We start from the raw sequence: 11,686 nt of genomic DNA on the forward strand, positions 1-11,686 counted from the left end.
ATCGCATATCAAATACCGGTACACCTCCAAACACAAACACATATGCAACACCACAAACATATGCAACACCACGAACATACATAGATCTAGCTAGGCCGTAAAAAGTGCATGTGCACATTGTTGTAAGGAGAACAACCTAAATATAGCTTCCCCCCTTACTTACCTATTAAAACAAGGTAATTTAACCACTTAATTTGAATGAATCTATGGTGGAAATGAGGTGAAAAAGAGGAGGCACCCGAGACAAGGAGGAGGTGGAGAGAATGAAGTGGGGAGAAAGTGAGTGTGTGGGTAGGAGAGGCTGTCCCAAATATCTTGTTGCTGCCCACTTACTAATGGCGCACCTCTTGCATGGTGCGCCATTAGTACTTACAACTACTAATGGCGCACTTGGGCAGGATGCGCCATTAGTATGTTTGGATAGGCGCACTAGTTCAAAAAAAAAGTCCTATACTAATGGCGCACCCACTGCCTGGTGCGCCATTAGTAGTTACAACTACTAATGGCGCACTTGGGCAGGATGCGCCATTAGTATGTTTGGATAGGCGCACTAGTTCAAAAAAAAATTCTATACTAATGGCGCACCTGCTGCCTAGTGCGCCATTAGTAGTTACAACTACTAATGGCACACTTTGCCGGGATGCGCCATTAGTATGTTTGGACAGGCGCACTAGTTAAAAAATTTTTTTGATACTAATGGCGCACCCGTAGCATGGTGCGCCATTAGTTGTTTAAACTCTAATGGCGCATCAGATTGTGGTGCGCCATTAGTATATACTAATGGCGCACCATCTTTCTGGTGCGCCATTAGTGTCAATCCCATCTATAGCCATTTTCCTAGTAGTGTATCATCAATAGGTAGTGGGCCATCAAGAACATTCTCTAACCTAGACAAGTTGTCTGCAACGGGGTTCTCAGCTCCCTTTCTATCAATAATATGCAAATCAAATTCTTGTAGTTGGAGAACCCATCTAATAAGTCTAGGTTTAGCATCTTTATTTTCCATAAGATATTTAATAACAGCATGATCAGTGTGAACAGTTACTTTAGAATCAATAATATAAGGTCTAAACTTATCACAAGCAAATACAACAACTAAAAATTCTTTTTCAGTAGTAGCATAATTTCTCTGGGCACTGTCTAGAGTTTTACTAGCATATTGGATAACATTTTATTTCTTATCAACTCTTTGTCCTAAAACATCACCTACAGCATAATCACTGGCATCGCACATAATTTCAAAGGGTAAATTTCAATCAGGAGGTTGAACAATAGGTGCAGAAATCAAAGCTTTCTTAAGTATTTCAAATGCTTCTAGACAATCATCATCAAAGACAAAAGGAACAACTTTTTGTAAGAGATTAATCAGAGGCCTGGAAATTTTTGAGAAGTCTTTAATGAACCTCCTATAAAAACCGGCATGACTAAGGAAACTTCTTATACCTTTAATGTCCTTAGGACACGGCATCTTTTCAATAGCATCAACCTTAGCTTTATCAACTTCAATACCTCTTCCAGAAATTTTATGCCCCAAGACAATACCTTCATTAACCATAAAGTGGCACTTCTCCCAATTCAAGACAAGATTAGTTTCTTCACATCTCTACAAAACTCGCTCAAGGTTGCTTAAGTAATCATCAAAAGAAGTTCCATACACTGAGAAATCATCCATGAAAACCTCAACAATCTTTTCACAGAAGTCAGAGAATATAGCCATCATACATCTTTGAAAGGTAGCAGGTGCATTACATAAACCAAAAGGCATACGCCTATAAGCAAAGGTACCGAAAGGGCAAGTAAAAGTGGTCTTTTCTTGGTCCTTTTTTGACACATGTATTTGAGAGAAACCAGAATAACCATCTAGAAAGCAAAAATGTGTATGTTTGGATAATCTGTCTAGCATTTGATCAATAAAGGTAAAGGGTAATGATCCTTTTTAGTAGCTTTATTTCATTTGCGGAAATCAATTACCATTCTATAACCTGTAACAATTTTTTGTGGGATCAATTCATCTTTATCATTAGGAACAATAGTAATACCTCCCTTCTTAGGGACACAATGGACAAGACTTACCCACTGACTATCAGCAACGGGATGAATTATACTTGCCTCCAAAATCTTTAGTATTTCTTTTTTACCACTTCTTTCATCTTAGGATTTAACCGTCGTTGGTGATCAACAACCGGTTTAGTGTCTTTCTCCAATTTTATTTTGTGTTGGCATAGAGTGGGACTAATGCCCTTAAGATCATCAAGAGTATATCCAATAGCAACACTGTACTTCTTCAGAGTTTTCAATAATTTCTTTTCTTCATGCTCTGAAAGGTTTGCACTAATAATAACAGGATATATCTTTTTCTCATCAAGATAAGCATATTTAAGAGTATCAGGTAATGGTTTAAGCTCAAACACGGGATCACCCTTGGTTGGAGGAGGATCCCCTAGGATTTCAACAGGCAAGTTGTGTTTCAAAATAGGTCCCTGTTTAAAGAATACTTCATCTATTTCCCTTCTTTCATTCATAAACATATCATTTTCATGGTCTAGCAAATATTGTTCTAAAGGATCATTAGGAGGCACGACAATAGAAGCAAGACCAATAATTTCATCTTTACTAGGCAATTCTTTATCATGGGGTTGTTTACGAAATTTAGCAAAGTTAAATTCAGGAGACATATTCCCTAATCCAACAGAAACAATATCCTTTTTGCAGTCTATCTTAGCATTAACAGTATTCAAGAAGGGTCTACCAAATATAATGGGACAAAAGTCATCTTGTGAGGAGCCAAGAACAAGAAAATCAACAGAATATTTAACTTTCTCACACAAGACTTCAATATCTCTAACAATCCCAACTGGTGAAATAGTATATCTATTGGCCAGCTTAATTGTAACATCTATCTCTTCTATCTTAGCATGTGCAATATCATGCATAATTTCTTTGTATAAGGAATGAGGTATTGCACTAGCACCCATATCACATAAGCCATGATAGCAATGATCTCCTATTTTAACAGAAATAACAGGCATGCCTACAACATGTCTATGTTTATTTTTAGTATCGAGTCTAGCAATTCTAGCAGCTTCATCATAGAAGTAAATAACATGCCCATCAATATTATCGGCCAAGAGATCTTTAACCATAGCAATACTAGGTTCAACTTTAATTTGCTCAGGGGGTGTGGTGTTCTAGTATTACTATTACAAACCACAGTTGAAGCTTTAGCATGATCCTTTATTCTAACAGGGAAAGGTGGTTTCTCAATATAAGTAGTAGGAACAACATGATCAACATTATAAGTGATAGTATTTTCTTCAACTTTAATAGGTGCAACTACTTTTACTTCAATGGGAGGATGCTATTTAATCCACTTCTCCTTAGGGAGATCAACATGAGTTGCAAAGGATTCGCAGAAAGAAGCTACTATCTTAGAGTCAAGTCCATATTTAGTGCTAAATTCATGAAAAGCATTGGTATCCATAAAAGATTTAACACAATCAAACATAGGTGTTATACCTAACTCCTTACCTTCATAGAGTTCCAATCTTCAGAGTTGCATTTAATTCTTTCCAATAAATCACATTTGAATTCAATAGTCTTCATCATAAAAGAACCAGTACAAGAAGTATCGAGCATGGAGCGATTATTGAGAGAAAGTCGAGCATAATTTTTTTGAATAATAATTTGTTTTGAGAGCTCATGATTGGGGCATGAATATAACATTGACTTAAGCCTCCCCCAAGCTTAAGCAATGCTTTCTCCTTCGCGAGGCCAAAAAATATATATATAATTACGATCACGATGAACAAGATGCATAGGATAAAACTTCTGATGAAATTCCAGTTTCAATCGGTTGTAGTTCCATGATCCCATATCATCACATAGCCTAAACCATGTCAATGCCTTTCCCTTCAAATATAAAGGGGAGACCTTCTTCTTGATAACATCCTCGGGCATACCTGCAAGCTTAAATAATCCATAAACTTCATCCACATAGATTAAGTGCAAATCGGGATGCAATGTTCCGTCTCCTGTAAAAGGATTAGCTAGCAGTTTCTCTATCATACCCGAAGGAATTTCAAAGTAAACATTTTCAGTAGGTTCAGTAGGTTGAGGAGCAACTCTTTGCTCTACTGGTCGGGATGAAGATAGCCCGAACAAGCCCCTCAAAGGATTATGTTCCATAGTAACAAGTGACAGTAAATTTCAGCACACTATATAAATTTTTCCTTACCAAATTCCACCTACCAAAGGCGCTTCACTCCCCGGCAATGGTGCCAGAAAAGAATCTTGATGACCCACAAGTATAGGGGATCTATCGTAGTCCTTTTGATAAGTAAGAGTGTCGAACCCAACGAGGAGTAGAAGGAAATGATAAGCAGTTTTCAGTAAGGTATTCTCTGCAAGCACTAAAATTATCGGTAACAGATAGTTTTGTAACGAGTAACAAGTAATAAAAGTAAATAAGGTGCAGCAGGATGGCCCAATCCTTTTTGTAGCAAAGGACAAGCCTGGACAAACTCTTATATAAAGGAAAACGCTCCCGAGGACACATGGGAATTATTGTCAAACTAGTTTTCATCACGCTCATATGATTCGTGTTCGGTACTTTGATAATTTGATATGTGGGTAGACCGGTGCTTGGGTACTGCCCTTCCTTGGACAAGCATCCCACTTATGATTAACCCCTCTTGCAAGCATCCGCAACTACAAAAGAAGTATTAAGGTAAACCTAACCATATCATGAAACATATGGATCCAAATCAACACCTTACGAAGCAACACATGAACTAGGGTTTAAGCTTCTGTCACTCTATCAACCCATCATCTACTTATTACTTCCCAATGCCTTCCTCTAGGCCCAAACAATGGTGAAGTGTCATGTAGTCGACGTTCACATGACACCACTAGAGGAAAGACAACATAATCTCATCAAAATATCGAACTAATACCAAATTCACATGACTACTTATAGCAAGACTTCTCCCATGTCCTCAGGAACAAGGGTAACTACTCACAAATCATATTCATGTTCATAATCAGAGGGGTATTAATATGCGTAAAGGATCTGAACATATGATATTCCACCAAGTAAACCAACTAGCATCAACTACAAGGAGTAATCAACACTACCAGCAACCCACAGGTACCAATCTGAGGTTTTGAGACAAATATTGGATACAAGAGATGAACTAGGGTTTGAGAGGAGATGGTGCTGGTGAAGATGTTGATGGAGATTGACCCCCTCCCGATGAGAGGATCGATGGTGATGACGATGGTGATGATTTCCCCCTCCTGGAGGGATGTTTCCCTGGCAGAACAGCTCCGCCAGAGCCCTAGATTGGTTCCGCCAAGGTTCCGCCTCGTGGCGGCAGAGTTTCATCCCGTGAGCTTGCTTATGATTTTTTTCCAGGGCGAAAGACTTCATATAGCCAAAGATGGGCACCGGAGGCCTACCAGGGGGCCCATGAGACAGGGGGAGTGCCCAGGGGGGTAGGGCGCGCCCCCCACCCTCGTGGCCAAGGTGTGGGCCCCCTCTAGTTAATTCTTTTGCCCGTATCTATTATATATTCCAAAACATGCTCCCGTGAAGTTTCAAGACTTTTGAAGTTGTGCATAATAGGTCTCTAATATTTGCTAATTTTCCAGCCCATAATTCTAGCTGACGGCATTCTCCCTCTTTGTGTAAACCTTGTAAAATAAGAGAGAATAGGCATAAGTATTGTGACATAAGGTATAATAACAACCCATAATGCATTAAATATCGATATATAAGCATGATGCAAATTGGACGTATCACCTGCCCCTTTAGCACCAGAGAGGAAACTGGCACCCTGCGCCCGTTGGCGCCCTCCTGGCCTTGGTCGTCATGGCTCACGTCACGCGGACCTCGCGAGGTGCCCCTTGCATAGATATCTCCGCTCCTCGGGAGCCAGCCTAGCGAGGCCGCCCCAGAGGAGGTCTTGGCGTCGTCCGCCTCGCGAGGCTAGGCCCCTCACGAGGGTCTTGAGTGGTTGATGATGAAGATGGGCCGCACCAGGCCGTTGGTGGAGCCATGCCCTGGGCTGCATGCAGGCAAGTCTGGGTACCCCCGTTCCCAGGACGCCGACAGTAGCCCCTGGGCCCAAGGCGCGCTCGGACTTGGCTTCGAGGCGAAGCCAAAGGGCAAGTCGGAGCGCCGCGGGCCCCAACCGCTTGCGGTCTTGATTGGCGCGTCGCGATTGACAGCACGTGGGCGTCTCCACTTCCCCATGGTGCCTCGGCAACCGTCCGACTTGATGAGTTCCTGCTGCATGTAGAAAAAAATCATCATTACCTTAGATCGTGGAGGCCGGCGGTTGGCCTCCCTATGGCTATAAACGAGGAGAGGGGCGGAGCCCCCGTTGCCCATCCTCTCCTCCACTCTGTTTGCTTCTTCTTCCTCCTCTTTGCTTCGCCGTCCTACTGCGACACCCATGGCGACGATGAAGAGATTCACGGCCATGGAGAAAGGGAAGGCGCGCCAGGAGGGGCCTGACTGACCACCACCCAATCGGGGTCGTGGTCGCCCCCGCAAGCACGCGGCGACCCCCGCTGTGATCCCTCGTGGGCTCGGACGAACTTCCTCGGGGTCCGGCGCCGTTCCTGGCGGCCATGGCGGCGTCTCCTCACGCGGCGGGAGCCGCCCGAGATGCGGCAGTCCCGTCCATGAAGGGAAGCGAGCGCGCCATGGTCGCCCGACCTCCCCGGCCGCGCTTCCACTCGGCGGATGTGTTGCCGGAGTTTGTCGTGTGGTCGGAGAACCCAGCTGGCACCTGGCTTCATCTTCCGCGCTCCTTTGCCGGCGAGCTGCCTGCCACGGGTCCTAACGGCCTCTGGTTGCAGGCTGACGACAGCAGCAGCAAGGCTTCATGGGTCGCGGTGGAGGTTTCCATCATGGGCAACGTAGCCCTAGCCCGCAGCTGGCAGACGTTCACCCCCGCGCGCGGCCTGGGCAGGCGGTGCACCCTCCACTTCAAGTACGGCGGAGCCGCGACCCTCTTCGTGAGGGTGTTCGGGGAAGATGCTCGCCGCGCCGGGTGCTGCCCTGAAGACAACGAGGGTGACGGAGTGCTCGGCCTTGGCGACGGCCATGACGAGGACGAGGGCGGCCCTGCCCCCGGCGACGACCGTGGCTCATTCGGCAATGACGGCTCCTCCTCCGTTGAAAGCTCCAGCAGTGGCGGCTACGACCAGCCGCCATATTGTCGGGCTTGCTTCAAGGACGATGGCGGGTCGTCCCATCGCCGCGCCTCAGTGAAGCGCGAGGAGGGCTCCGGCTGAGTCCAGGGAGCCGATCCTCATGAGTGTCTGCGTCGTAGGGGCCGCTTTTGCACGTCCTTTCATTTCCTCTTGCATTTACAAGAAGCAAGTATGGGGCCCTGCGAGGGCATGTAATAAACCGTAGTGCTTATGCTACTTTGTGCTATGTTTATTGTTCCCGTGTTGTGTTATGGCATTCGCGCTTCATGTAGACATAGAGGGTAACTTAGCTGGATGCGCCCAGGGTAGCTTCCTGTCTCGTGAGGGCGCGCCCCCTGGCACATGGTGAGCCCTCCTTGTTGCTGGCTCGGGAGCTGTTGTCCTCGGGAGGCGTCATAGAGCTGTAGAAATTGTTAGGACGTCCGTTGGGTGCCTTGTCCTTCCCCGCGCGAGGCCTCATGATCATGGCACAGCACACCACGTCGCGGTACCCGTGGGGCACGGACTTAGGGGGGTGCGCCAGCCGCGATCTCAATCGAGGGTGCCTCGCAAGGGTCAGGGGAGACGAAGCTCTGGAGCGACAGGGCTTTGGCAAGGCATTCCCGTGACTTAGGTTAGCCCAGCGCGCGCGCGCGCACACACACACACACACACACCTGCCTAGCCCCCACGCGAGGCACGCGAGGGAGAGCGTCGGGCAACTGCCGCCCTCCCGGGTGCAAAACAAAGAACCGAGCGAGGAAGTAGAGAAAATAAAGGGTTCAACCGAGCAATCGAGAAACACCAGAACTCCAAATTCCATAAAAAAGGGGGGCAAACCAACTACAGAAAGCAAATGAACAGCAGCGTCCGGCACCTAGTCTAGTATTCTCACCAGCGCGGAGCTAAGTGCTGCCACTAGGACGTGGGAGGGAGCCCCCGAGGCCCGAGGGCGGCACTCCGGAGATTCCGGGGCGTGTACAACCCCACTCATTATTACGTGAGAGTGTCACGAGCGGAGACCTTCACAGGCACTGGGCCTTGCTTCATGGGTAGAACGTCGGAGGTGCTGGATGCTCCAGGCGTTCTGGATGGGGGTCTCGTCCTGCGTCTCCAGGCGCGCGGCGCCAGGCCTGGAGACACGGGAAATCCTAAATGCCATCCCACATGGGCGAGAGCTTATGCAGCCCTTCCCTGGAGAGCACCCGCCTCAGGACGAGATTGCCTACCTCGAGCGTCTTGGAGTAGACGCTGCAGTAGTGGTACCGTCGCAGCGCCTGCTGGTATCTTGTCGTCCGGAGCGAGGCTTGACGACGGTGCTCCTTCCCCAGCACGAGGTCCATCCCCCGCATGGCGTCCTGACATGCCTCATCGAACGCCATAACCCACGTGGAGCGATGCTGGACCTCGTGAGGGAGAACCTCTTTTGCTCCGTAGACGAGGAAGAATGAGGTCTCACGTGTTGGCTTGGTTGCGGTGGTGCGGATGGACCACAACACGGACTGGACCTCATCGTGCCAGCCCCTGCCACAGGCCTCGAGCTTCTTCTTGAAGGTCCTAGTCTTGAGGCCTCTCAAGACCTCTGCGTTGGTGCGCTCTGCTTGGCCACTGCTCCTGGGGTGTGCCACCGAAGCATAGCAGATCTGCGCTCCAAGGTTAGCACAATATGTCTTGAAGAGATTGCTAGTGAACTACGAGCCGTTGTCGGTGATGATGCGTTTAGGGACCCCAAACCGGCTCACGAGGCCCTTGATGAACTTAACTGTCGACCCAGCTAGGATGGTGCGGAAGGCTTCCACCTCTGCCCACTTGGTGAACTTGTCGATGGCGACATAGAGGTAGCGGTAGCCCCCGGGCGCTCGAGGGAACGGACCCAGGATATCCAGTCCCCAGACCGCGAACGGCCACGTGAGTGGGATAGTCTGGAGGCCCTGGGCCGGCTAGTGGATTTGCTTGGCATGGAACTGGCAGGCCACGCAGGACCTTACCAACTCAGTTGCGTTGTTGAGTGTCGTGGGCCAGTAGAACCCGCTATGGAACGCCTTGCCAACCAGGGTGCGCGATGACGTTTGATGCCCACAACCCCCGCTGTGTATGTCAGCTAGCAGCTCACTCCCCTGGTCATTTTCTGTACAACTCACCGTCCTGGATGCAATATGCCTTAGCCTGCCGGCCCACACGCTCTGCATCCTCCTCTTTCTCTGACAGTGTCCACCGCAGTAGGTACACCTTGAATTCTTTAGTCTAGCACCCCTCCTGAGTCTCAAGCGCAAGGAGTAGGCGTGCTCCAGAGGTCTGGCCGCAAGCGGGAGCTCCCGAGGTTGGTGATGGGGTGAGGTCCTGCTGAGGCGGCGTAGGCTCTGCAGCCGAAGGGGCCACTGAAGGCTTAAAGAGCCTCTCCTCGAAGATGCCAGGCTCCTGGGGCTGTCGCCTTGACGCCCTATTGGCGATATCATCCGCTTCCTTGTTTGTGCCTTGGGGCACATGCTGCAGTTCTAGGCCCAAGAATTGCTTCTCCATTTTGCGTACCTCCGTGAGGTATGCCTCCATGTGCTTCTCCTTTGGTTCGTACACCTTGTTGGAGAAGTTGACGAGGAGCTGGGAGTCGCCCTTGATGGTGAGGCGCTTCACCCCAAGGCCGCCGCAGCCTTGAGGCCGGTGATCAAACCTTCGTACTCTGCGATGTTGTTGGAGACCTTCTCGCCCCGCTGGAAGCAGAGTTGCACGATGTAGTAGAGTTTGTCTTGGGTGGGCGAGATGAGCACGGCTCTAGCTCCCGCACCTTGGTGTGCGAAAGCGCTGTCGAAGTACATGACCCAACCATCTAGCGCTTCACATCCTGGCGAGAGGGGTCGGTTCTTGCTTGCTTCAGGTTCTGGAGCGTCGGTCCATGCTACCATGAAGTCGGCGAGGGCAGCCCCCTTGATGACCCTGGTTGTGCTGAACTCCAGCTGAAACGCCTGCAACTCGATGTTCCACTCGGCGACTCTTCCTGCTGCGTTGGGGCTCCGGAGCACCCTCTCGAGTGGGTAGGCAGAGACGACCCTAACTAGGTGGCCTTGGAAATAATAACACAACTTGCGTGAGGCCACCAGGAGTGCAAGCAGAAGCTTCTGCGGCATGGGGTATCGTGCCCTTGCATCCCGTAGTACCGTGCTGACGAAGTAGACTGGGTGCTCAATGAGGACGGGAGCGTCGGTGGAGCCTGTGGCCTCCGGAGGTTGTGGCACCTCCTGCTACCTCTTGAGCACTGCGTTGGTTTTCCCTTGAAGAGGAAAGGGTGATGCAGCAAAGTAGCGTAAGTATTTCCCTCAGTTTTTGAGAACCAAGGTATCAATCCAGTAGGAGGCCGCACACAAGTCCCTCGCACCTACACAAACAAATAAATCCTCGCAACCAACGCGATAAGGGGTTGTCAATCCCTACACGGTCACTTACAAGAGTGAGATCTGATAGATATGATAGGATAATATTTTTGGTATTTTTATGATAAAGAGAAATAAAAGATGCAAGTAAAATAAATGGCAAAGGAAATAACTAACTATTGGAAGATTAATATGATGGAAGATAGACCCGGGGGCCATAGGTTTCACTAGTGGCTTCTCTCAAGAGCATAAGTATTTACGGTGGGTGAACAAATTACTGTTGAGCAACTGACAGAATTGAGCATAGTTATGAGAATATCTAGGTATGATCATCTATATAGGCATCACATCCGGGACAAGTAGACCGACTCCTGCCTGCATCTACTACTATTACTTCACACATCGACCGCTATCCAGCATTCATCTAGAGTATTAAGTTCAAGAGAACAGAGTAACGCTTTAAGCAAGACGACATGATGTAGAGGGATAAACTCATGCAATATGATATAAACCCCATCTTGTTATCCTCGATGGCAACAATACAATACATGCCTTGCCGCCCCTACTGTCACTGGGAAAGGACACCGCAAGATTGAAACCAAAGCTAAGCACTTCTCCCATTGCAAGAAAGATCAATCTAGTATGCCAAACCAAACTGATAATTCGAAGTGACTTGCAAAGATACCCAATCATACATAGAAGAATTCAGAGAAGATTCAAATATTGTTCATAGATAAACTTGATCATAAACCCACAATTCATCGGTCTCAACAAAGACACTGCAAAAGAAGATTACATCGAATAGATCTCCACAAGAGAGGGGGAGAACTTTGTATTTAGATCCAAAAAGAGAGAATAAGACATCTAGCTAATAACTATGGACCCGTAGGTCTGAAGTAAACTACTCACACTTCATCGGAGGGGCTATGGTGTTGATGTGGAAGCCCTCCGTGATCGATGCCCCCTCCGGCGGAGCTCCAAAAAAGGCCCCAAGATGGGATCTCGTCGATACAGAAAGTTACGGCGGTGGAATTAGGGTTTTGGCTCCGTATCTGGTAGTTTGGGGGTACGTAGTTATATATAGGAGGAAGGAGTACGTCGGTGGAGCAACAGGGGGCCCA

The sequence above is a fragment of the Triticum dicoccoides genome, chromosome 4A, assembly GCF_002162155.2.
Source record: "Triticum dicoccoides isolate Atlit2015 ecotype Zavitan chromosome 4A, WEW_v2.0, whole genome shotgun sequence".
In the NCBI taxonomy this organism is placed as follows: domain Eukaryota; kingdom Viridiplantae; phylum Streptophyta; class Magnoliopsida; order Poales; family Poaceae; genus Triticum; species Triticum dicoccoides.